The sequence below is a fragment of the Pseudophryne corroboree genome, chromosome 11 (genome assembly GCF_028390025.1).
Source record: "Pseudophryne corroboree isolate aPseCor3 chromosome 11, aPseCor3.hap2, whole genome shotgun sequence".
NCBI lineage: Eukaryota > Metazoa > Chordata > Amphibia > Anura > Myobatrachidae > Pseudophryne > Pseudophryne corroboree.
Window position 1 is genome coordinate 68,848,271 of NC_086454.1, and position 23,743 is coordinate 68,872,013.

A 23,743-nucleotide genomic window follows, 5' to 3' on the forward strand; every position below is an offset into this window, starting at 1 on the left:
GTAAGAATGTAGGGCCTGTATATACAAAATAAAGGAGAAAAAAGCATTATCTAACTTACTGTAAGTTTCCAACTGTTTAAAGAGTTAATAAAATACTAGTTTCAAAAAAATATATAAAAATAATAAAAAATATTATACTTTAGACATATAATTTGTCATTATATGTAATGCAGTGCAAGTGGTGCTGTGGCTTAGTTGGTTAAAGTGCCTGTCTAGTAAACAGGAGATCCTGAGTTCATATCTCAGCAGTACCTTTGCTTGATACCTTTTTATCACACCAGTATGTAGTTTTTTGTTGATGCATAACAAAATAAGATGTGTAAAACCTTTATCTGCTTTCACTTTGGCACATTTGGTCACCAATGTAAAAAAGTTTAAAGATGCCATCCATGTCAGAAGACGACAAACAACAAAACTTCATCCTATTTCAACATAAGTTAATTTGTAGAAATATGCCTATGTTAAGGTAAATAGATGAATTTTTACAAAATAGCCTTCATCATATTGGGTAAACTGCAAAATTAATTTAGAGTACATTTAAAAGAGAATAACACAGAAAGTGTTAAAATGTCTGTAAAAAAGTAAGTTTCCCAAGGTACAGTAATTTGAGAGTCAGTTTAGTCATCATAGCTAGAGAATCATTGACATTTAACCCATATTTATTTCCATAACATCCTTAAAATTGTGTTAGGAAAATACTTCTTGATGAAAAGCTAAACTTCTCTTGAAAAAGCATCAATAAAGAATGCTAACCATAATTCTGACTTTTTGAAACAGAGTTCTTAATTTTACTACATGTTTTTGTTTTCTGAATATCAAAAATTAATTGACATTTATTCCCATGTAGCATTACTTACAGAGAAATCAATAAAAGTGCTAAAAAAAATTAGAAAATTACTTTGACAAGATATTTTAAGAATGAAGGTGCTGTAAATCATGAATGAAAAGAGAGAACACAACTTTCTATTTATACTCTAAATTTCCACTGGTTTGAAAAATTGATGAAGCAATAGTTATAAGAATATCAAAAATTGTTACCAAATAGCATATCTTAGATATATCATTTTTCTTTGTGAAGCTCTAGGGCATCATGTGGTGCTGTGGCTTAGTTGGTTAAAGCGCCTGTCTAGTAAACAGGAGATCCTGAGTTCAAATCTCAGCAGCGCCTTTTATTTATTTTCATCAACTCAGAACATAGTTTGTTGATAATTCATCACAAAAAGACATGTGAATGCTTCAGCAGCCTTTACCCTTTCTCACATGTTCAGTAATATGTACCACATTTCTAGATACAGTCCAAATCAGAAAACACAAAAAAATGCAATATTCCCCTTTTTTAATATCAGTTATTTTGTAGAAGTAAATTGATGCCAAGGTAACTAGAAAAGAATTCCAGAAATTGCCAATCATCATGTCTGAGCAATCTCCAGGAACAATATGGTGTCCAGTCAGAGGAAATGTTTAAACAAAAGTCAGTAACAATGTTAGTTTCTCAAGATAAATTGATAGACAATTTAGTCATCAGAGTTTGGGGAGCAATAGAAAATAATGGATTATTTGTTACTTAACATAAACAATATTGTGTTAGGAAATCAATTGCAGAAATAAATCTTTCCATTTATTGAGCAAGCTTCCAGATAAAATGTTAACAATAATTCTATCATTGAGATCTCATGTTTTCATTTCACGATTACTTTTTAACTGTATGAGTACCAACAATAGACTGACTTTAATTTCCCAGTGATGACTACATTAATAAGAACACCATAATATCTATTACAATAAAGCATATTAACAAGTGACTTGAACAAGATATTGTAAGAATGTAGGGCCTGTATATACAAAATAAAGGAGAAAAAAGCATTATATAACTTACTGTAAGTTTCCAACTGTTTAAAGAATTAATAAAATACTAGTTTTAAAAAAAATATATAAAAATAATAAAAAATATTACACTTTAGACATATAATTTGTCATTATATGTAAGGCAGTGCAAGTGGTGCTGTGGCTTAGTTGGTTAAAGTGCCTGTCTAGTAAACAGGAGATCCTGAGTTCATATCTCAGCAGTACCTTTGCTTGATACCTTTTTATCACACCAGTATGTAGTTTTTTGTTGATGCATAACAAAATAAGATGTGTAAAACCTTTATCTGCTTTCACTTTGGCACATTTGGTCACCAATGTAAAAAAGTTTAAAGATGCCATCCATGTCAGAAGACGACAAACAACAAAACTTCATCCTATTTCAACATAAGTTAATTTGTAGAAATATGCCTATGTTAAGGTAAATAGATGAATTTTTACAAAATAGCCTTCATCATATTGGGTAAACTGCAAAATTAATTTAGAGTACATTTAAAAGAGAATAACACAGAAAGTGTTAAAATGTCTGTAAAAAAGTAAGTTTCCCAAGGTACAGTAATTTGAGAGTCAGTTTAGTCATCATAGCTAGAGAATCATTGACATTTAACCCATATTTATTTCCATAACATCCTTAAAATTGTGTTAGGAAAATACTTCTTGATGAAAAGCTAAACTTCTCTTGAAAAAGCATCAATAAAGAATGCTAACCATAATTCTGACTTTTTGAAACAGAGTTCTTAATTTTACTACATGTTTTTGTTTTCTGAATATCAAAAATTAATTGACATTTATTCCCATGTAGCATTACTTACAGAGAAATCAATAAAAGTGCTTAAAAAATATTAGAAAATTACTTTGACAAGATATTTTAAGAATGAAGGTCCTGTAAATCATGAATGAAAAGAGAGAACACAACTTTCTATTTATACTCTAAATTTCCACTGGTTTGAAAAATTGATGAAGCAATAGTTATAAGAATATCAAAAATTGTTACCAAATAGCATATCTTAGATATATCATTTTTCTTTGTGAAACTCTAGGGCATCATGTGGTGCTGTGGCTTAGTTGGTTAAAGCGCCTGTCTAGTAAACAGGAGATCCTGAGTTCAAATCTCAGCAGCGCCTTTCATTTATTTTCATCAACTCAGAACATAGTTTGTTGATAATTCATCACAAAAAGACATGTGAATGCTTCAGCAGCCTTTACCCTTTCTCACATGTTCAGTAATATGTACCACATTTCTAGATACAGTCCAAATCAGAAAACACAAAAAAATGCAATATTCCCCTTTTTTAATATCAGTTATTTTGTAGAAGTAAATTGATGCCAAGGTAACTAGAAAAGAATTCCAGAAATTGCCAATCATCATGTCTGAGCAATCTCCAGGAACAATATGGTGTCCAGTCAGAGGAAATGTTTAAACAAAAGTCAGTAACAATGTGAGTTTCTCAAGATAAATTGATAGACAATTTAGTCATCAGAGTTTGGGGAGCAATAGAAAATAATGGATTATTTGTTACTTAACATAAACAATATTGTGTTAGGAAAGCAATTCCAGAAATAAATCTTTCCATTTATTGAGCAAGCTTCCAGATAAAATGTTAACAATAATTCTATCATTGAGATCTCATGTTTTCATTTCACGATTACTTTTTAACTGTATGAGTACCAACAATAGACTGACTTTAATTTCCCAGGGATGACTACATTAATAAGAACACCATAATATCTATTACAATAAAGCATATTAACAAGTGACGTGAACAAACATTGTAAGAATGTAGGGCCTGTATATACAAAATAAAGGAGAAAAAAGCATTATATGACTTACTGTTAGTTTCCAACTGTTTAAAGAGTTAATAAAATACTAGTTTCAAAAAAATATATAAAGATAATAAAAAATATTATACTTTAGACATATAATTTGTCATTATATGTAATGCAGTGCAAGTGGTGCTGTGGCTTAGTTGGTTAAAGTGCCTGTCTAGTAAACAGGAGATCCTGAGTTCATATCTCAGCAGTACCTTTGCTTGATACCTTTTTATCACACCAGTATGTAGTTTTTTGTTGATGGATAACAAAATAAGATGTGTAAAACCTTTATCTGCTTTCACTTTGGCACATTTGGTCACCAATGTAAAAAAGTTTAAAGATGCCATCCATGTCAGAAGACGACAAACAACAAAACTTCACCCTATTTCAACATAAGTTAATTTGTAGAAATATGCCTATGTTAAGGTAAATAGATGAATTTTTACAAAATAGCCTTCATCATATTGGGTAAACTGCAAAATTAATTTAGAGTACATTAAAAAGAGAATAACACAGAAAGTGTTAAAATGTCTGTAAAAAAGTAAGTTTCCCAAGGTACAGTAATTTGAGAATCAGTTTAGTCATCATAGCTAGAGAATCATTGACATTTAACCCATATTTATTTCCATAACATCCTTAAAATTGTGTTGGGAAAATACTTCATGAAAAGCTAAACTTCTCTTGAAAAAGCATCAATAAAGAATGCTAACCATAATTCTGACTTTTTAAAACAGAGTTCTTAATTTTACTACATGTTTTTGTTTTCTGAATATCAAAAATTAATTGACATTTATTCCCATGTAGCATTACTTACAGAGAAATCAATAAAAGTGCTTAAAAAAAAATTAGAAAATTACTTTGACAAGATATTTTAAGAATGAAGGTGCTGTAAATCATGAATGAAAAGAGAGAACACAACTTTCTATTTATACTCTAAATTTCCACTGGTTTGAAAAATTGATGAAGCAATAGTTATAAGAATATCAAAAATTGTTACCAAATAGCATATCTTAGATATATCATTTTTCTTTGTGAAGCTCTAGGACATCATGTGGTGCTGTGGCTTAGTTGGTTAAAGCGCCTGTCTAGTAAACAGGAGATCCTGAGTTCAAATCTCAGCAGCGCCTTTTATTTATTTTCATCAACTCAGAACATAGTTTGTTGATAATTCATCACAAAAAGACATGTGAATGCTTCAGCAGCCTTTACCCTTTCTCACATGTTCAGTAATATGTACCACATTTCTAGATACAGTCCAAATCAGAAAACACAAAAAAATGCAATATTCCCCTTTTTAATATCAGTTATTTTGTAGAAGTAAATTGATGCCAAGGTAACTAGAAAAGAATTCCAGAAATTGCCAATCATCATGTCTGAGCAATCTCCAGGAACAATATGGTGTCCAGTCAGAGGAAATGTTTAAACAAAAGTCAGTAACAATGTGAGTTTCTCAAGATAAATTGATAGACAATTTAGTCATCAGAGTTTGGGGAGCAATAGAAAATAATGGATTATTTGTTACTTAACATAAACAATATTGTGTTAGGAAAGCAATTCCAGAAATAAATCTTTCCATTTATTGAGCAAGCTTCCAGATAAAATGTTAACAATAATTCTATCATTGAGATCTCATGTTTTCATTACACGATTACTTTTTAACTGTATGACTACCAACAATAGACTGACTTTAATTTCCCAGGGATGACTACATTAATAAGAACGCCATAATATCTATTACAATAAAGCATATTAACAAGTGACTTGAACAAACATTGTAAGAATGTAGGGCCTGTATATACAAAATAAAGGAGAAAAAAGCATTATATAACTTACTGTAAGTTTCCAACTGTTTAAAGAATTAATAAAATACTAGTTTCAAAAAAATATATAAAAATAATAAAAAATATTATACTTTAGACATATAATTTGTCATTATATGTAAGGCAGTGCAAGTGGTGCTGTGGCTTAGTTGGTTAAAGTGCCTGTCTAGTAAACAGGAGATCCTGAGTTCATATCTCAGCAGTACCTTTGCTTCATACCTTTTTATCACACCAGTATGTAGTTTTTTGTTGATGGATAACAAAATAAGATGTGTAAAACCTTTATCTGCTTTCACTTTGGCACATTTGGTCACCAATGTAAAAAAGTTTAAAGATGCCATCCATGTCAGAAGACGACAAACAACAAAACTTCACCCTATTTCAACATAAGTTAATTTGTAGAAATATGCCTATGTTAAGGTAAATAGATGAATTTTTACAAAATAACCTTCATCATATTGGGTAAACTGCAAAATTAATTTAGAGTACATTAAAAAGAGAATAACACAGAAAGTGTTAAAATGTCTGTAAAAAAGTAAGTTTCCCAAGGTACAGTAATTTGAGAGTCAGTTTAGTCATCATAGCTAGAGAATCATTGACATTTAACCCATATTTATTTCCATAACATCCTTAAAATTGTGTTAGGAAAATACTTCTTGATGAAAAGCTAAACTTCTCTTGAAAAAGCATCAATAAAGAATGCTAACCATAATTCTGACTTTTTAAAACAGAGTTCTTAATTTTACTACATGTTTTTGTTTTCTGAATATCAAAAATTAATTGACATTTATTCCCATGTAGCATTACTTACAGAGAAATCAATAAAAGTGCTTAAAAAAAAATTAGAAAATTACTTTGACAAGATATTTTAAGAATGAAGGTGCTGTAAATCATGAATGAAAAGAGAGAACACAACTTTCTATTTATACTCTAAATTTCCACTGGTTTGAAAAATTGATGAAGCAATAGTTATAAGAATATCAAAAATTGTTACCAAATAGCATATCTTAGATATATCATTTTTCTTTGTGAAGCTTTAGGGCATCATGTGGTGCTGTGGCTTAGTTGGTTAAAGCGCCTGTCTAGTAAACAGGAGATCCTGAGTTCAAATCTCAGCAGCGCCTTTCATTTATTTTCATCAACTCAGAACATAGTTTGTTGATAATTCATCACAAAAAGACATGTGAATGCTTCAGCAGCCTTTACCCTTTCTCACATGTTCAGTAATATGTACCACATTTCTAGATACAGTCCAAATCAGAAAACACAAAAAAATTCAATATTCCCCTTTTTTAATATCAGTTATTTTGTAGAAGTAAATTGATGCCAAGGTAACTAGAAAAGAATTCCAGAAATTGCCAATCATCATGTCTGAGCAATCTCCAGGAACAATAGTGGTGTCCAGTCAGAGGAAATGTTTAAACAAAAGTCAGTAACAATGTGAGTTTCTCAAGATAAATTGATAGACAATTTAGTCATCAGAGTTTGGGGAGCAATAGAAAATAATGGATTATTTGTTACTTAACATAAACAATATTGTGTTAGGAAAGCAATTCCAGAAATAAATCTTTCCATTTATTGAGCAAGCTTCCAGATAAAATGTTAACAATAATTCTATCATTGAGATCTCATGTTTTCATTTCACGATTACTTTTTAACTGTATGAGTACCAACAATAGACTGACTTTAATTTCCCAGGGATGACTACATTAATAAGAACACCATAATATCTATTACAATAAAGCATATTAACAAGTGACGTGAACAAACATTGTAAGAATGTAGGGCCTGTATATACAAAATAAAGGAGAAAAAAGCATTATCTAACTTACTGTAAGTTTCCAACTGTTTAAAGAGTTAATAAAATACTAGTTTCAAAAAAATATAGAAAAATAATAAAAAATATTATACTTTAGACATATAATTTGTCATTATATGTAATGCAGTGCAAGTGGTGCTGTGGCTTAGTTGGTTAAAGTGCCTGTCTAGTAAACAGGAGATCCTGAGTTCATATCTCAGCAGTACCTTTGCTTCATACCTTTTTATCACACCAGTATGTAGTTTTTTGTTGATGGATAACAAAATAAGATGTGTAAAACCTTCATCTGCTTTCACTTTGGCACATTTGGTCACCAATGTAAAAAAGTTTAAAGATGCCATCCATGTCAGAAGACGACAAACAACAAAACTTCACCCTATTTCAACATAAGTTAATTTGTAGAAATATGCCTATGTTAAGGTAAATAGATGAATTTTTACAAAATAGCCTTCATCATATTGGGTAAACTGCAAAATTAATTTAGAGTACATTAAAAAGAGAATAACACAGAAAGTGTTAAAATGTCTGTAAAAAAGTAAGTTTCCCAAGGTACAGTAATTTGAGAATCAGTTTAGTCATCATAGCTAGAGAATCATTGACATTTAACCCATATTTATTTCCATAACATCCTTAAAATTGTGTTGGGAAAATACTTCATGAAAAGCTAAACTTCTCTTGAAAAAGCATCAATAAAGAATGCTAACCATAATTCTGACTTTTTAAAACAGAGTTCTTAATTTTACTACATGTTTTTGTTTTCTGAATATCAAAAATTAATTGACATTTATTCCCATGTAGCATTACTTACAGAGAAATCAATAAAAGTGCTAAAAAAAATTAGAAAATTACTTTGACAAGATATTTTAAGAATGAAGGTGCTGTAAATCATGAATGAAAAGAGAGAACACAACTTTCTATTTATACTCTAAATTTCCACTGGTTTGAAAAATTGATGAAGCAATAGTTATAAGAATATCAAAAATTGTTACCAAATAGCATATCTTAGATATATCATTTTTCTTTGTGAAGCTCTAGGGCATCATGTGGTGCTGTGGCTTAGTTGGTTAAAGCGCCTGTCTAGTAAACAGGAGATCCTGAGTTCAAATCTCAGCAGCGCCTTTTATTTATTTTCATCAACTCAGAACATAGTTTGTTGATAATTCATTACAAAAAGACATGTGAATGCTTCAGCAGCCTTTACCCTTTCTCACATGTTCAGTAATATGTACCACATTTCTAGATACAGTCCAAATCAGAAAACACAAAAAAAATGCAATATTCCCCTTTTTAATATCAGTTATTTTGTAGAAGTAAATTGATGCCAAGGTAACTAGAAAAGAATTCCAGAAATTGCCAATCATCATGTCTGAGCAATCTCCAGGAACAATATGGTGTCCAGTCAGAGGAAATGTTTAAACAAAAGTCAGTAACAATGTGAGTTTCTCAAGATAAATTGATAGACAATTTAGTCATCAGAGTTTGGGGAGCAATAGAAAATAATGGATTATTTGTTACTTAACATAAACAATATTGTGTTAGGAAATCAATTGCAGAAATAAATCTTTCCATTTATTGAGCAAGCTTCCAGATAAAATGTTAACAATAATTCTATCATTGAGATCTCATGTTTTCATTTCACGATTACTTTTTAACTGTATGAGTACCAACAATAGACTGACTTTAATTTCCCAGTGATGACTACATTAATAAGAACACCATAATATCTATTACAATAAAGCATATTAACAAGTGACTTGAACAAGATATTGTAAGAATGTAGGGCCTGTATATACAAAATAAAGGAGAAAAAAGCATTATATAACTTACTGTAAGTTTCCAACTGTTTAAAGAATTAATAAAATACTAGTTTCAAAAAAATATATAAAAATAATAAAAAATATTATACTTTAGACATATAATTTGTCATTATATGTAAGGCAGTGCAAGTGGTGCTGTGGCTTAGTTGGTTAAAGTGCCTGTCTAGTAAACAGGAGATCCTGAGTTCATATCTCAGCAGTACCTTTGCTTGATACCTTTTTATCACACCAGTATGTAGTTTTTTGTTGATGCATAACAAAATAAGATGTGTAAAACCTTTATCTGCTTTCACTTTGGCACATTTGGTCACCAATGTAAAAAAGTTTAAAGATGCCATCCATGTCAGAAGACGACAAACAACAAAACTTCATCCTATTTCAACATAAGTTAATTTGTAGAAATATGCCTATGTTAAGGTAAATAGATGAATTTTTACAAAATAGCCTTCATCATATTGGGTAAACTGCAAAATTAATTTAGAGTACATTTAAAAGAGAATAACACAGAAAGTGTTAAAATGTCTGTAAAAAAGTAAGTTTCCCAAGGTACAGTAATTTGAGAGTCAGTTTAGTCATCATAGCTAGAGAATCATTGACATTTAACCCATATTTATTTCCATAACATCCTTAAAATTGTGTTAGGAAAATACTTCTTGATGAAAAGCTAAACTTCTCTTGAAAAAGCATCAATAAAGAATGCTAACCATAATTCTGACTTTTTAAAACAGAGTTCTTAATTTTACTACATGTTTTTGTTTTCTGAATATCAAAAATTAATTAACATTTATTCCCATGTAGCATTACTTACAGAGAAATCAATAAAAGTGCTTAAAAAATATTAGAAAATTACTTTGACAAGATATTTTAAGAATGAAGGTCCTGTAAATCATGAATGAAAAGAGAGAACACAACTTTCTATTTATACTCTAAATTTCCACTGGTTTGAAAAATTGATGAAGCAATAGTTATAAGAATATCAAAAATTGTTACCAAATAGCATATCTTAGATATATCATTTTTCTTTGTGAAACTCTAGGGCATCATGTGGTGCTGTGGCTTAGTTGGTTAAAGCGCCTGTCTAGTAAACAGGAGATCCTGAGTTCAAATCTCAGCAGCGCCTTTCATTTATTTTCATCAACTCAGAACATAGTTTGTTGATAATTCATCACAAAAAGACATGTGAATGCTTCAGCAGCCTTTACCCTTTCTCACATGTTCAGTAATATGTACCACATTTCTAGATACAGTCCAAATCAGAAAACACAAAAAAATGCAATATTCCCCTTTTTTAATATCAGTTATTTTGTAGAAGTAAATTGATGCCAAGGTAACTAGAAAAGAATTCCAGAAATTGCCAATCATCATGTCTGAGCAATCTCCAGGAACAATATGGTGTCCAGTCAGAGGAAATGTTTAAACAAAAGTCAGTAACAATGTGAGTTTCTCAAGATAAATTGATAGACAATTTAGTCATCAGAGTTTGGGGAGCAATAGAAAATAATGGATTATTTGTTACTTAACATAAACAATATTGTGTTAGGAAAGCAATTCCAGAAATAAATCTTTCCATTTATTGAGCAAGCTTCCAGATAAAATGTTAACAATAATTCTATCATTGAGATCTCATGTTTTCATTTCACGATTACTTTTTAACTGTATGAGTACCAACAATAGACTGACTTTAATTTCCCAGGGATGACTACATTAATAAGAACACCATAATATCTATTACAATAAAGCATATTAACAAGTGACGTGAACAAACATTGTAAGAATGTAGGGCCTGTATATACAAAATAAAGGAGAAAAAAGCATTATATGACTTACTGTAAGTTTCCAACTGTTTAAATAGTTAATAAAATACTAGTTTCAAAAAAATATATAAAGATAATAAAAAATATTATACTTTAGACATATAATTTGTCATTATATGTAATGCAGTGCAAGTGGTGCTGTGGCTTAGTTGGTTAAAGTGCCTGTCTAGTAAACAGGAGATCCTGAGTTCATATCTCAGCAGTACCTTTGCTTGATACCTTTTTATCACACCAGTATGTAGTTTTTTGTTGATGGATAACAAAATAAGATGTGTAAAACCTTTATCTGCTTTCACTTTGGCACATTTGGTCACCAATGTAAAAAAGTTTAAAGATGCCATCCATGTCAGAAGACGACAAACAACAAAACGTCACCCTATTTCAACATAAGTTAATTTGTAGAAATATGCCTATGTTAAGGTAAATAGATTAATTTTTACAAAATAGCCTTCATCATATTGGGTAAACTGCAAAATTAATTTAGAGTACATTAAAAAGAGAATAACACAGAAAGTGTTAAAATGTCTGTAAAAAAGTAAGTTTCCCAAGGTACAGTAATTTGAGAATCAGTTTAGTCATCATAGCTAGAGAATCATTGACATTTAACCCATATTTATTTCCATAACATCCTTAAAATTGTGTTGGGAAAATACTTCATGAAAAGCTAAACTTCTCTTGAAAAAGCATCAATAAAGAATGCTAACCATAATTCTGACTTTTTAAAACAGAGTTCTTAATTTTACTACATGTTTTTGTTTTCTGAATATCAAAAATTAATTGACATTTATTCCCATGTAGCATTACTTACAGAGAAATCAATAAAAGTGCTAAAAAAAATTAGAAAATTACTTTGACAAGATATTTTAAGAATGAAGGTGCTGTAAATCATGAATGAAAAGAGAGAACACAACTTTCTATTTATACTCTAAATTTCCACTGGTTTGAAAAATTGATGAAGCAATAGTTATAAGAATATCAAAAATTGTTACCAAATAGCATATCCTAGATATATCATTTTTCTTTGTGAAGCTCTAGGGCATCATGTGGTGCTGTGGCTTAGTTGGTTAAAGCGCCTGTCTAGTAAACAGGAGATCCTGAGTTCAAATCTCAGCAGCGCCTTTTATTTATATTCATCAACTCAGAACATAGTTTGTTGATAATTCATCACAAAAAGACATGTGAATGCTTCAGCAGCCTTTACCCTTTCTCACATGTTCAGTAATATGTACCACATTTCTAGATACAGTCCAAATCAGAAAACACAAAAAAAATGCAATATTCCCCTTTTTTAATATCAGTTATTTTGTAGAAGTAAATTGATGCCAAGGTAACTAGAAAAGAATTCCAGAAATTGCCAATTATCATGTCTGAGCAATCTCCAGGAACAATATGGTGTCCAGTCAGAGGAAATGTTTAAACAAAAGTCAGTAACAATGTGAGTTTCTCAAGATAAATTGATAGACAATTTAGTCATCAGAGTTTGGGGAGCAATAGAAAATAATGGATTATTTGTTACTTAACATAAACAATATTGTGTTAGGAAATCAATTGCAGAAATAAATCTTTCCATTTATTGAGCAAGCTTCCAGATAAAATGTTAACAATAATTCTATCATTGAGATCTCATGTTTTCATTTCACGATTACTTTTTAACTGTATGAGTACCAACAATAGACTGACTTTAATTTCCCAGGGATGACTACATTAATAAGAACACCATAATATCTATTACAATAAAGCATATTAACAAGTGACTTGAACAAGATATTGTAAGAATGTAGGGCCTGTATATACAAAATAAAGGAGAAAAAAGCATTATATAACTTACTGTAAGTTTCCAACTGTTTAAAGAATTAATAAAATACTAGTTTCAAAAAAATATATAAAAATAATAAAAAATATTATACTTTAGACATATAATTTGTCATTATATGTAAGGCAGTGCAAGTGGTGCTGTGGCTTAGTTGGTTAAAGTGCCTGTCTAGTAAACAGGAGATCCTGAGTTCATATCTCAGCAGTACCTTTGCTTGATACCTTTTTATCACACCAGTATGTAGTTTTTTGTTGATGCATAACAAAATAAGATGTGTAAAACCTTTATCTGCTTTCACTTTGGCACATTTGGTCACCAATGTAAAAAAGTTTAAAGATGCCATCCATGTCAGAAGACGACAAACAACAAAACTTCATCCTATTTCAACATAAGTTAATTTGTAGAAATATGCCTATGTTAAGGTAAATAGATGAATTTTTACAAAATAGCCTTCATCATATTGGGTAAACTGCAAAATTAATTTAGAGTACATTTAAAAGAGAATAACACAGAAAGTGTTAAAATGTCTGTAAAAAAGTAAGTTTCCCAAGGTACAGTAATTTGAGAGTCAGTTTAGTCATCATACCTAGAGAATCATTGACATTTAACCCATATTTATTTCCATAACATCCTTAAAATTGTGTTAGGAAAATACTTCTTGATGAAAAGCTAAACTTCTCTTGAAAAAGCATCAATAAAGAATGCTAACCATAATTCTGACTTTTAAAAACAGAGTTCTTAATTTTACTACATGTTTTTGTTTTCTGAATATCAAAAATTAATTGACATTTATTCCCATGTAGCATTACTTACAGAGAAATCAATAAAAGTGCTTAAAAAAATATTAGAAAATTACTTTGACAAGATATTTTAAGAATGAAGGTCCAGTAAATCATGAATGAAAAGAGAGAACACAACTTTCTATTTATACTCTAAATTTCCACTGGTTTGAAAAATTGATGAAGCAATAGTTATAAGAATATCAAAAATTGTTACCAAATAGCATATCTTAGATATATTATTTTTCTTTGTGAAGCTCTAGGGAATCATGTGGTGCTGTGGCTTAGTTGGTTAAAGCGCCTGTCTAGTAAACAGGAGATCCTGAGTTCAAATCTCAGCAGCGCCTTTCATTTATTTTCATCAACTCAGAACATAGTTTGTTGATAATTCATCACAAAAAGACATGTGAATGCTTCAGCAGCCTTTACCCTTTCTCACATGTTCAGTAATATGTACCACATTTCTAGATACAGTCCAAATCAGAAAACACAAAAAAATGCAATATTCCCCTTTTTTAATATCAGTTATTTTGTAGAAGTAAATTGATGCCAAGGTAACTAGAAAAGAATTCCAGAAATTGCCAATCATCATGTCTGAGCAATCTCCAGGAACAATAGTGGTGTCCAGTCAGAGGAAATGTTTAAACAAAAGTCAGTAACAATGTGAGTTTCTCAAGATAAATTGATAGACAATTTAGTCATCAGAGTTTGGGGAGCAATAGAAAATAATGGATTATTTGTTACTTAACATAAACAATATTGTGTTAGGAAAGCAATTCCAGAAATAAATCTTTCCATTTATTGAGCAAGCTTCCAGATAAAATGTTAACAATAATTCTATCATTGAGATCTCATGTTTTCATTTCACGATTACTTTTTAACTGTATGAGTACCAACAATAGACTGACTTTAATTTCCCAGGGATGACTACATTAATAAGAACACCATAATATCTATTACAATAAAGCATATTAACAAGTGACGTGAACAAACATTGTAAGAATGTAGGGCCTGTATATACAAAATAAAGGAGAAAAAAGCATTATCTAACTTACTGTAAGTTTCCAACTGTTTAAAGAGTTAATAAAATACTAGTTTCAAAAAAATATATAAAAATAATAAAAAATATTATACTTTAGACATATAATTTGTCATTATATGTAAGGCAGTGCAAGTGGTGCTGTGGCTTAGTTGGTTAAAGTGCCTGTCTAGTAAACAGGAGATCCTGAGTTCATATCTCAGCAGTACCTTTGCTTGATACCTTTTTATCACACCAGTATGTAGTTTTTTGTTGATGCATAACAAAATAAGATGTGTAAAACCTTTATCTGCTTTCACTTTGGCACATTTGGTCACCAATGTAAAAAAGTTTAAAGATGCCATCCATGTCAGAAGACGACAAACAACAAAACTTCATCCTATTTCAACATAAGTTAATTTGTAGAAATATGCCTATGTTAAGGTAAATAGATGAATTTTTACAAAATAGCCTTCATCATATTGGGTAAACTGCAAAATTAATTTAGAGTACATTTAAAAGAGAATAACACAGAAAGTGTTAAAATGTCTGTAAAAAAGTAAGTTTCCCAAGGTACAGTAATTTGAGAGTCAGTTTAGTCATCATACCTAGAGAATCATTGACATTTAACCCATATTTATTTCCATAACATCCTTAAAATTGTGTTAGGAAAATACTTCTTGATGAAAAGCTAAACTTCTCTTGAAAAAGCATCAATAAAGAATGCTAACCATAATTCTGACTTTTTAAAACAGAGTTCTTAATTTTACTACATGTTTTTGTTTTCTGAATATCAAAAATTAATTGACATTTATTCCCATGTAGCATTACTTACAGAGAAATCAATAAAAGTGCTTAAAAAAATATTAGAAAATTACTTTGACAAGATATTTTAAGAATGAAGGTCCAGTAAATCATGAATGAAAAGAGAGAACACAACTTTCTATTTATACTCTAAATTTCCACTGGTTTGAAAAATTGATGAAGCAATAGTTATAAGAATATCAAAAATTGTTACCAAATAGCATATCTTAGATATATTATTTTTCTTTGTGAAGCTCTAGGGAATCATGTGGTGCTGTGGCTTAGTTGGTTAAAGCGCCTGTCTAGTAAACAGGAGATCCTGAGTTCAAATCTCAGCAGCGCCTTTCATTTATTTTCATCAACTCAGAACATAGTTTGTTGATAATTCATCACAAAAAGACATGTGAATGCTTCAGCAGCCTTTACCCTTTCTCACATGTTCAGTAATATGTACCACATTTCTAGATACAGTCCAAATCAGAAAACACAAAAAAATGCAATATTCCCCTTTTTTAATATCAGTTATTTTGTAGAAGTAAATTGATGCCAAGGTAACTAGAAAAGAATTCCAGAAATTGCCAATCATCATGTCTGAGCAATCTCCAGGAACAATAGTGGTGTCCAGTCAGAGGAAATGTTTAAACAAAAGTCAGTAACAATGTGAGTTTCTCAAGATAAATTGATAGACAATTTAGTCATCAGAGTTTGGGGAGCAATAGAAAATAATGGATTATTTGTTACTTAACATAAACAATATTGTGTTAGGAAAGCAATTCCAGAAATAAATCTTTCCATTTATTGAGCAAGCTTCCAGATAAAATGTTAACAATAATTCTATCATTGAGATCTCATGTTTTCATTTCACGATTACTTTTTAACTGTATGAGTACCAACAATAGACTGACTTTAATTTCCCAGGGATGACTACATTAATAAGAACACCATAATATCTATTACAATAAAGCATATTAACAAGTGACGTGAACAAACATTGTAAGAATGTAGGGCCTGTATATACAAAATAAAGGAGAAAAAAGCATTATCTAACTTACTGTAAGTTTCCAACTGTTTAAAGAGTTAATAAAATACTAGTTTCAAAAAAATATATAAAAATAATAAAAAATATTATACTTTAGACATATAATTTGTCATTATATGTAAGGCAGTGCAAGTGGTGCTGTGGCTTAGTTGGTTAAAGTGCCTGTCTAGTAAACAGGAGATCCTGAGTTCATATCTCAGCAGTACCTTTGCTTGATACCTTTTTATCACACCAGTATGTAGTTTTTTGTTGATGCATAACAAAATAAGATGTGTAAAACCTTTATCTGCTTTCACTTTGGCACATTTGGTCACCAATGTAAAAAAGTTTAAAGATGCCATCCATGTCAGAAGACGACAAACAACAAAACTTCATCCTATTTCAACATAAGTTAATTTGTAGAAATATGCCTATGTTAAGGTAAATAGATGAATTTTTACAAAATAGCCTTCATCATATTGGGTAAACTGCAAAATTAATTTAGAGTACATTTAAAAGAGAATAACACAGAAAGTGTTAAAATGTCTGTAAAAAAGTAAGTTTCCCAAGGTACAGTAATTTGAGAGTCAGTTTAGTCATCATACCTAGAGAATCATTGACATTTAACCCATATTTATTTCCATAACATCCTTAAAATTGTGTTAGGAAAATACTTCTTGATGAAAAGCTAAACTTCTCTTGAAAAAGCATCAATAAAGAATGCTAACCATAATTCTGACTTTTTAAAACAGAGTTCTTAATTTTACTACATGTTTTTGTTTTCTGAATATCAAAAATTAATTGACATTTATTCCCATGTAGCATTACTTACAGAGAAATCAATAAAAGTGCTTAAAAAAATATTAGAAAATTACTTTGACAAGATATTTTAAGAATGAAGGTCCAGTAAATCATGAATGAAAAGAGAGAACACAACTTTCTATTTATACTCTAAATTTCCACTGGTTTGAAAAATTGATGAAGCAATAGTTATAAGAATATCAAAAATTGTTACCAAATAGCATATCTTAGATATATTATTTTTCTTTGTGAAGCTCTAGGGAATCATGTGGTGCTGTGGCTTAGTTGGTTAAAGCGCCTGTCTAGTAAACAGGAGATCCTGAGTTCAAATCTCAGCAGCGCCTTTCATTTATTTTCATCAACTCAGAACATAGTTTGTTGATAATTCATCACAAAAAGACATGTGAATGCTTCAGCAGCCTTTACCCTTTCTCACATGTTCAGTAATATGTACCACATTTCTAGATACAGTCCAAATCAGAAAACACAAAAAAATGCAATATTCCCCTTTTTTAATATCAGTTATTTTGTAGAAGTAAATTGATGCCAAGGTAACTAGAAAAGAATTCCAGAAATTGCCAATCATCATGTCTGAGCAATCTCCAGGAACAATAGTGGTGTCCAGTCAGAGGAAATGTTTAAACAAAAGTCAGTAACAATGTGAGTTTCTCAAGATAAATTGATAGACAATTTAGTCATCAGAGTTTGGGGAGCAATAGAAAATAATGGATTATTTGTTACTTAACATAAACAATATTGTGTTAGGAAAGCAATTCCAGAAATAAATCTTTCCATTTATTGAGCAAGCTTCCAGATAAAATGTTAACAATAATTCTATCATTGAGATCTCATGTTTTCATTTCACGATTACTTTTTAACTGTATGAGTACCAACAATAGACTGACTTTAATTTCCCAGGGATGACTACATTAATAAGAACACCATAATATCTATTACAATAAAGCATATTAACAAGTGACGTGAACAAACATTGTAAGAATGTAGGGCCTGTATATACAAAATAAAGGAGAAAAAAGCATTATCTAACTTACTGTAAGTTTCCAACTGTTTAAAGAGTTAATAAAATACTAGTTTCAAAAAAATATATAAAAATAATAAAAAATATTATACTTTAGACATATAATTTGTCATTATATGTAAGGCAGTGCAAGTGGTGCTGTGGCTTAGTTGGTTAAAGTGCCTGTCTAGTAAACAGGAGATCCTGAGTTCATATCTCAGCAGTACCTTTGCTTGATACCTTTTTATCACACCAGTATGTAGTTTTTTGTTGATGCATAACAAAATAAGATGTGTAAAACCTTTATCTGCTTTCACTTTGGCACATTTGGTCACCAATGTAAAAAAGTTTAAAGATGCCATCCATGTCAGAAGACGACAAACAACAAAACTTCATCCTATTTCAACATAAGTTAATTTGTAGAAATATGCCTATGTTAAGGTAAATAGATGAATTTTTACAAAATAGCCTTCATCATATTGGGTAAACTGCAAAATTAATTTAGAGTACATTTAAAAGAGAATAACACAGAAAGTGTTAAAATGTCTGTAAAAAAGTAAGTTTCCCAAGGTACAGTAATTTGAGAGTCAGTTTAGTCATCATACCTAGAGAATCATTGACATTTAACCCATATTTATTTCCATAACATCCTTAAAATTGTGTTAGGAAAATACTTCTTGATGAAAAGCTAAACTTCTCTTGAAAAAGCATCAATAAAGAATGCTAACCATAATTCTGACTTTTTAAAACAGAGTTCTTAATTTTACTACATGTTTTTGTTTTCTGAATATCAAAAATTAATTGACATTTATTCCCATGTAGCATTACTTACAGAGAAATCAATAAAAGTGCTTAAAAAAATATTAGAAAATTACTTTGACAAGATATTTTAAGAATGAAGGTCCAGTAAATCATGAATGAAAAGAGAGAACACAACTTTCTATTTATACTCTAAATTTCCACTGGTTTGAAAAATTGATGAAGCAATAGTTATAAGAATATCAAAAATTGTTACCAAATAGCATATCTTAGATATATTATTTTTCTTTGTGAAGCTCTAGGGAATCATGTGGTGCTGTGGCTTAGTTGGTTAAAGCGCCTGTCTAGTAAACAGGAGATCCTGAGTTCAAATCTCAGCAGCGCCTTTCATTTATTTTCATCAACTCAGAACATAGTTTGTTGATAATTCATCACAAAAAGACATGTGAATGCTTCAGCAGCCTTTACCCTTTCTCACATGTTCAGTAATATGTACCACATTTCTAGATACAGTCCAAATCAGAAAACACAAAAAAATGCAATATTCCCCTTTTTTAATATCAGTTATTTTGTAGAAGTAAATTGATGCCAAGGTAACTAGAAAAGAATTCCAGAAATTGCCAATCATCATGTCTGAGCAATCTCCAGGAACAATAGTGGTGTCCAGTCAGAGGAAATGTTTAAACAAAAGTCAGTAACAATGTGAGTTTCTCAAGATAAATTGATAGACAATTTAGTCATCAGAGTTTGGGGAGCAATAGAAAATAATGGATTATTTGTTACTTAACATAAACAATATTGTGTTAGGAAAGCAATTCCAGAAATAAATCTTTCCATTTATTGAGCAAGCTTCCAGATAAAATGTTAACAATAATTCTATCATTGAGATCTCATGTTTTCATTTCACGATTACTTTTTAACTGTATGAGTACCAACAATAGACTGACTTTAATTTCCCAGGGATGACTACATTAATAAGAACACCATAATATCTATTACAATAAAGCATATTAACAAGTGACGTGAACAAACATTGTAAGAATGTAGGGCCTGTATATACAAAATAAAGGAGAAAAAAGCATTATCTAACTTACTGTAAGTTTCCAACTGTTTAAAGAGTTAATAAAATACTAGTTTCAAAAAAATATATAAAAATAATAAAAAATATTATACTTTAGACATATAATTTGTCATTATATGTAAGGCAGTGCAAGTGGTGCTGTGGCTTAGTTGGTTAAAGTGCCTGTCTAGTAAACAGGAGATCCTGAGTTCATATCTCAGCAGTACCTTTGCTTGATACCTTTTTATCACACCAGTATGTAGTTTTTTGTTGATGCATAACAAAATAAGATGTGTAAAACCTTTATCTGCTTTCACTTTGGCACATTTGGTCACCAATGTAAAAAAGTTTAAAGATGCCATCCATGTCAGAAGACGACAAACAACAAAACTTCATCCTATTTCAACATAAGTTAATTTGTAGAAATATGCCTATGTTAAGGTAAATAGATGAATTTTTACAAAATAGCCTTCATCATATTGGGTAAACTGCAAAATTAATTTAGAGTACATTTAAAAGAGAATAACACAGAAAGTGTTAAAATGTCTGTAAAAAAGTAAGTTTCCCAAGGTACAGTAATTTGAGAGTCAGTTTAGTCATCATACCTAGAGAATCATTGACATTTAACCCATATTTATTTCCATAACATCCTTAAAATTGTGTTAGGAAAATACTTCTTGATGAAAAGCTAAACTTCTCTTGAAAAAGCATCAATAAAGAATGCTAACCATAATTCTGACTTTTTAAAACAGAGTTCTTAATTTTACTACATGTTTTTGTTTTCTGAATATCAAAAATTAATTGACATTTATTCCCATGTAGCATTACTTACAGAGAAATCAATAAAAGTGCTTAAAAAAATATTAGAAAATTACTTTGACAAGATATTTTAAGAATGAAGGTCCAGTAAATCATGAATGAAAAGAGAGAACACAACTTTCTATTTATACTCTAAATTTCCACTGGTTTGAAAAATTGATGAAGCAATAGTTATAAGAATATCAAAAATTGTTACCAAATAGCATATCTTAGATATATTATTTTTCTTTGTGAAGCTCTAGGGAATCATGTGGTGCTGTGGCTTAGTTGGTTAAAGCGCCTGTCTAGTAAACAGGAGATCCTGAGTTCAAATCTCAGCAGCGCCTTTCATTTATTTTCATCAACTCAGAACATAGTTTGTTGATAATTCATCACAAAAAGACATGTGAATGCTTCAGCAGCCTTTACCCTTTCTCACATGTTCAGTAATATGTACCACATTTCTAGATACAGTCCAAATCAGAAAACACAAAAAAATGCAATATTCCCCTTTTTTAATATCAGTTATTTTGTAGAAGTAAATTGATGCCAAGGTAACTAGAAAAGAATTCCAGAAATTGCCAATCATCATGTCTGAGCAATCTCCAGGAACAATAGTGGTGTCCAGTCAGAGGAAATGTTTAAACAAAAGTCAGTAACAATGTGAGTTTCTCAAGATAAATTGATAGACAATTTAGTCATCAGAGTTTGGGGAGCAATAGAAAATAATGGATTATTTGTTACTTAACATAAACAATATTGTGTTAGGAAAGCAATTCCAGAAATAAATCTTTCCATTTATTGAGCAAGCTTCCAGATAAAATGTTAACAATAATTCTATCATTGAGATCTCATGTTTTCATTTCACGATTACTTTTTAACTGTATGAGTACCAACAATAGACTGACTTTAATTTCCCAGGGATGACTACATTAATAAGAACACCATAATATCTATTACAATAAAGCATATTAACAAGTGACGTGAACAAACATTGTAAGAATGTAGGGCCTGTATATACAAAATAAAGGAGAAAAAAGCATTATCTAACTTACTGTAAGTTTCCAACTGTTTAAAGAGTTAATAAAATACTAGTTTCAAAAAAATATATAAAAATAATAAAAAATATTATACTTTAGACATATAATTTGTCATTATATGTAATGCAGTGCAAGTGGTGCTGTGGCTTAGTTGGTTAAAGTGCCTGTCTAGTAAACAGGAGATCCTGAGTTCATATCTCAGCAGTACCTTTGCTTGATACCTTTTTATCACACCAGTATGTAGTTTTTTGTTGATGGATAACAAAATAAGATGTGTAAAACCTTCATCTGCTTTCACTTTGGCACATTTGGTCACCAATGTAAAAAAGTTTAAAGATGCCATCCATGTCAGAAGACGACAAACAACAAAACTTCACCCTATTTCAACATAAGTTAATTTGTAGAAATATGCCTATGTTAAGGTAAATAGATGAATTTTTACAAAATAGCCTTCATCATATTGGGTAAACTGCAAAATTAATTTAGAGTACATTAAAAAGAGAATAACACAGAAAGTGTTAAAATGTCTGTAAAAAATAAGTTTCCCAAGGTACAGTAATTTGAGAATCAGTTTAGTCATCATAGCTAGAGAATCATTGACATTTAACCCATATTTATTTCCATAACATCCTTAAAATTGTGTTGGGAAAATACTTCATGAAAAGCTAAACTTCTCTTGAAAAAGCATCAATAAAGAATGCTAACCATAATTCTGACTTTTTAAAACAGAGTTCTTAATTTTACTACATGTTTTTGTTTTCTGAATATCAAAAATTAATTGACATTTATTCCCATGTAGCATTACTTACAGAGAAATCAATAAAAGTGCTAAAAAAAATTAGAAAATTACTTTGACAAGATATTTTAAGAATGAAGGTGCTGTAAATCATGAATGAAAAGAGAGAACACAACTTTCTATTTATACTCTAAATTTCCACTGGTTTGAAAAATTGATGAAGCAATAGTTATAAGAATATCAAAAATTGTTACCAAATAGCATATCCTAGATATATCATTTTTCTTTGTGAAGCTCTAGGGCATCATGTGGTGCTGTGGCTTAGTTGGTTAAAGCGCCTGTCTAGTAAACAGGAGATCCTGAGTTCAAATCTCAGCAGCGCCTTTTATTTATATTCATCAACTCAGAACATAGTTTGTTGATAATTCATCACAAAAAGACATGTGAATGCTTCAGCAGCCTTTACCCTTTCTCACATGTTCAGTAATATGTACCACATTTCTAGATACAGTCCAAATCAGAAAACACAAAAAAAATGCAATATTCCCCTTTTTTAATATCAGTTATTTTGTAGAAGTAAATTGATGCCAAGGTAACTAGAAAAGAATTCCAGAAATTGCCAATTATCATGTCTGAGCAATCTCCAGGAACAATATGGTGTCCAGTCAGAGGAAATGTTTAAACAAAAGTCAGTAACAATGTGAGTTTCTCAAGATAAATTGATAGACAATTTAGTCATCAGAGTTTGGGGAGCAATAGAAAATAATGGATTATTTGTTACTTAACATAAACAATATTGTGTTAGGAAATCAATTGCAGAAATAAATCTTTCCATTTATTGAGCAAGCTTCCAGATAAAATGTTAACAATAATTCTATCATTGAGATCTCATGTTTTCATTTCACGATTACTTTTTAACTGTATGAGTACCAACAATAGACTGACTTTAATTTCCCAGGGATGACTACATTAATAAGAACACCATAATATCTATTACAATAAAGCATATTAACAAGTGACTTGAACAAGATATTGTAAGAATGTAGGGCCTGTATATACAAAATAAAGGAGAAAAAAGCATTATATAACTTACTGTAAGTTTCCAACTGTTTAAAGAATTAATAAAATACTAGTTTCAAAAAAATATATAAAAA

The 23,743-nt window shown here is 30.0% G+C and overlaps 26 non-coding genes across 26 annotated transcripts; all 26 read left to right on the top strand.

Moving 5' to 3' along the window:
• Nucleotides 1-180: 180 nt before the first annotated feature.
• Nucleotides 181-254, top strand: TRNAT-AGU (transfer RNA threonine (anticodon AGU)). The gene has a single exon. It is a non-coding gene; the product is annotated as a tRNA-Thr (tRNA).
• An 840-nt stretch (nt 255-1,094) lies between these two features.
• Nucleotides 1,095-1,168, top strand: TRNAT-AGU (transfer RNA threonine (anticodon AGU)). The gene has a single exon. It is a non-coding gene; the product is annotated as a tRNA-Thr (tRNA).
• An 830-nt stretch (nt 1,169-1,998) lies between these two features.
• On the top strand, nt 1,999-2,072 carry TRNAT-AGU (transfer RNA threonine (anticodon AGU)). Its single transcript has one exon. It is a non-coding gene; the product is annotated as a tRNA-Thr (tRNA).
• An 841-nt stretch (nt 2,073-2,913) lies between these two features.
• TRNAT-AGU (transfer RNA threonine (anticodon AGU)) lies at nt 2,914-2,987 on the top strand. Its single transcript has one exon. It is a non-coding gene; the product is annotated as a tRNA-Thr (tRNA).
• Nucleotides 2,988-3,815: 828 nt separating this feature from the next.
• TRNAT-AGU (transfer RNA threonine (anticodon AGU)) lies at nt 3,816-3,889 on the top strand. Its single transcript has one exon. It is a non-coding gene; the product is annotated as a tRNA-Thr (tRNA).
• An 839-nt stretch (nt 3,890-4,728) lies between these two features.
• TRNAT-AGU (transfer RNA threonine (anticodon AGU)) lies at nt 4,729-4,802 on the top strand. The gene has a single exon. It is a non-coding gene; the product is annotated as a tRNA-Thr (tRNA).
• Nucleotides 4,803-5,629: 827 nt separating this feature from the next.
• Nucleotides 5,630-5,703, top strand: TRNAT-AGU (transfer RNA threonine (anticodon AGU)). Its single transcript has one exon. It is a non-coding gene; the product is annotated as a tRNA-Thr (tRNA).
• Nucleotides 5,704-6,545: 842 nt separating this feature from the next.
• On the top strand, nt 6,546-6,619 carry TRNAT-AGU (transfer RNA threonine (anticodon AGU)). The gene has a single exon. It is a non-coding gene; the product is annotated as a tRNA-Thr (tRNA).
• Nucleotides 6,620-7,448: 829 nt separating this feature from the next.
• Nucleotides 7,449-7,522, top strand: TRNAT-AGU (transfer RNA threonine (anticodon AGU)). The gene has a single exon. It is a non-coding gene; the product is annotated as a tRNA-Thr (tRNA).
• An 837-nt stretch (nt 7,523-8,359) lies between these two features.
• On the top strand, nt 8,360-8,433 carry TRNAT-AGU (transfer RNA threonine (anticodon AGU)). Its single transcript has one exon. It is a non-coding gene; the product is annotated as a tRNA-Thr (tRNA).
• An 829-nt stretch (nt 8,434-9,262) lies between these two features.
• On the top strand, nt 9,263-9,336 carry TRNAT-AGU (transfer RNA threonine (anticodon AGU)). The gene has a single exon. It is a non-coding gene; the product is annotated as a tRNA-Thr (tRNA).
• An 841-nt stretch (nt 9,337-10,177) lies between these two features.
• Nucleotides 10,178-10,251, top strand: TRNAT-AGU (transfer RNA threonine (anticodon AGU)). The gene has a single exon. It is a non-coding gene; the product is annotated as a tRNA-Thr (tRNA).
• Nucleotides 10,252-11,079: 828 nt separating this feature from the next.
• TRNAT-AGU (transfer RNA threonine (anticodon AGU)) lies at nt 11,080-11,153 on the top strand. The gene has a single exon. It is a non-coding gene; the product is annotated as a tRNA-Thr (tRNA).
• An 837-nt stretch (nt 11,154-11,990) lies between these two features.
• Nucleotides 11,991-12,064, top strand: TRNAT-AGU (transfer RNA threonine (anticodon AGU)). The gene has a single exon. It is a non-coding gene; the product is annotated as a tRNA-Thr (tRNA).
• Nucleotides 12,065-12,894: 830 nt separating this feature from the next.
• On the top strand, nt 12,895-12,968 carry TRNAT-AGU (transfer RNA threonine (anticodon AGU)). The gene has a single exon. It is a non-coding gene; the product is annotated as a tRNA-Thr (tRNA).
• An 842-nt stretch (nt 12,969-13,810) lies between these two features.
• On the top strand, nt 13,811-13,884 carry TRNAT-AGU (transfer RNA threonine (anticodon AGU)). The gene has a single exon. It is a non-coding gene; the product is annotated as a tRNA-Thr (tRNA).
• An 829-nt stretch (nt 13,885-14,713) lies between these two features.
• TRNAT-AGU (transfer RNA threonine (anticodon AGU)) lies at nt 14,714-14,787 on the top strand. Its single transcript has one exon. It is a non-coding gene; the product is annotated as a tRNA-Thr (tRNA).
• An 842-nt stretch (nt 14,788-15,629) lies between these two features.
• On the top strand, nt 15,630-15,703 carry TRNAT-AGU (transfer RNA threonine (anticodon AGU)). Its single transcript has one exon. It is a non-coding gene; the product is annotated as a tRNA-Thr (tRNA).
• An 829-nt stretch (nt 15,704-16,532) lies between these two features.
• On the top strand, nt 16,533-16,606 carry TRNAT-AGU (transfer RNA threonine (anticodon AGU)). The gene has a single exon. It is a non-coding gene; the product is annotated as a tRNA-Thr (tRNA).
• Nucleotides 16,607-17,448: 842 nt separating this feature from the next.
• TRNAT-AGU (transfer RNA threonine (anticodon AGU)) lies at nt 17,449-17,522 on the top strand. Its single transcript has one exon. It is a non-coding gene; the product is annotated as a tRNA-Thr (tRNA).
• Nucleotides 17,523-18,351: 829 nt separating this feature from the next.
• On the top strand, nt 18,352-18,425 carry TRNAT-AGU (transfer RNA threonine (anticodon AGU)). The gene has a single exon. It is a non-coding gene; the product is annotated as a tRNA-Thr (tRNA).
• An 842-nt stretch (nt 18,426-19,267) lies between these two features.
• Nucleotides 19,268-19,341, top strand: TRNAT-AGU (transfer RNA threonine (anticodon AGU)). Its single transcript has one exon. It is a non-coding gene; the product is annotated as a tRNA-Thr (tRNA).
• An 829-nt stretch (nt 19,342-20,170) lies between these two features.
• TRNAT-AGU (transfer RNA threonine (anticodon AGU)) lies at nt 20,171-20,244 on the top strand. The gene has a single exon. It is a non-coding gene; the product is annotated as a tRNA-Thr (tRNA).
• An 842-nt stretch (nt 20,245-21,086) lies between these two features.
• Nucleotides 21,087-21,160, top strand: TRNAT-AGU (transfer RNA threonine (anticodon AGU)). The gene has a single exon. It is a non-coding gene; the product is annotated as a tRNA-Thr (tRNA).
• Nucleotides 21,161-21,989: 829 nt separating this feature from the next.
• On the top strand, nt 21,990-22,063 carry TRNAT-AGU (transfer RNA threonine (anticodon AGU)). Its single transcript has one exon. It is a non-coding gene; the product is annotated as a tRNA-Thr (tRNA).
• An 836-nt stretch (nt 22,064-22,899) lies between these two features.
• TRNAT-AGU (transfer RNA threonine (anticodon AGU)) lies at nt 22,900-22,973 on the top strand. The gene has a single exon. It is a non-coding gene; the product is annotated as a tRNA-Thr (tRNA).
• The last annotated feature ends 770 nt before the right edge of the window (nt 22,974-23,743 follow it).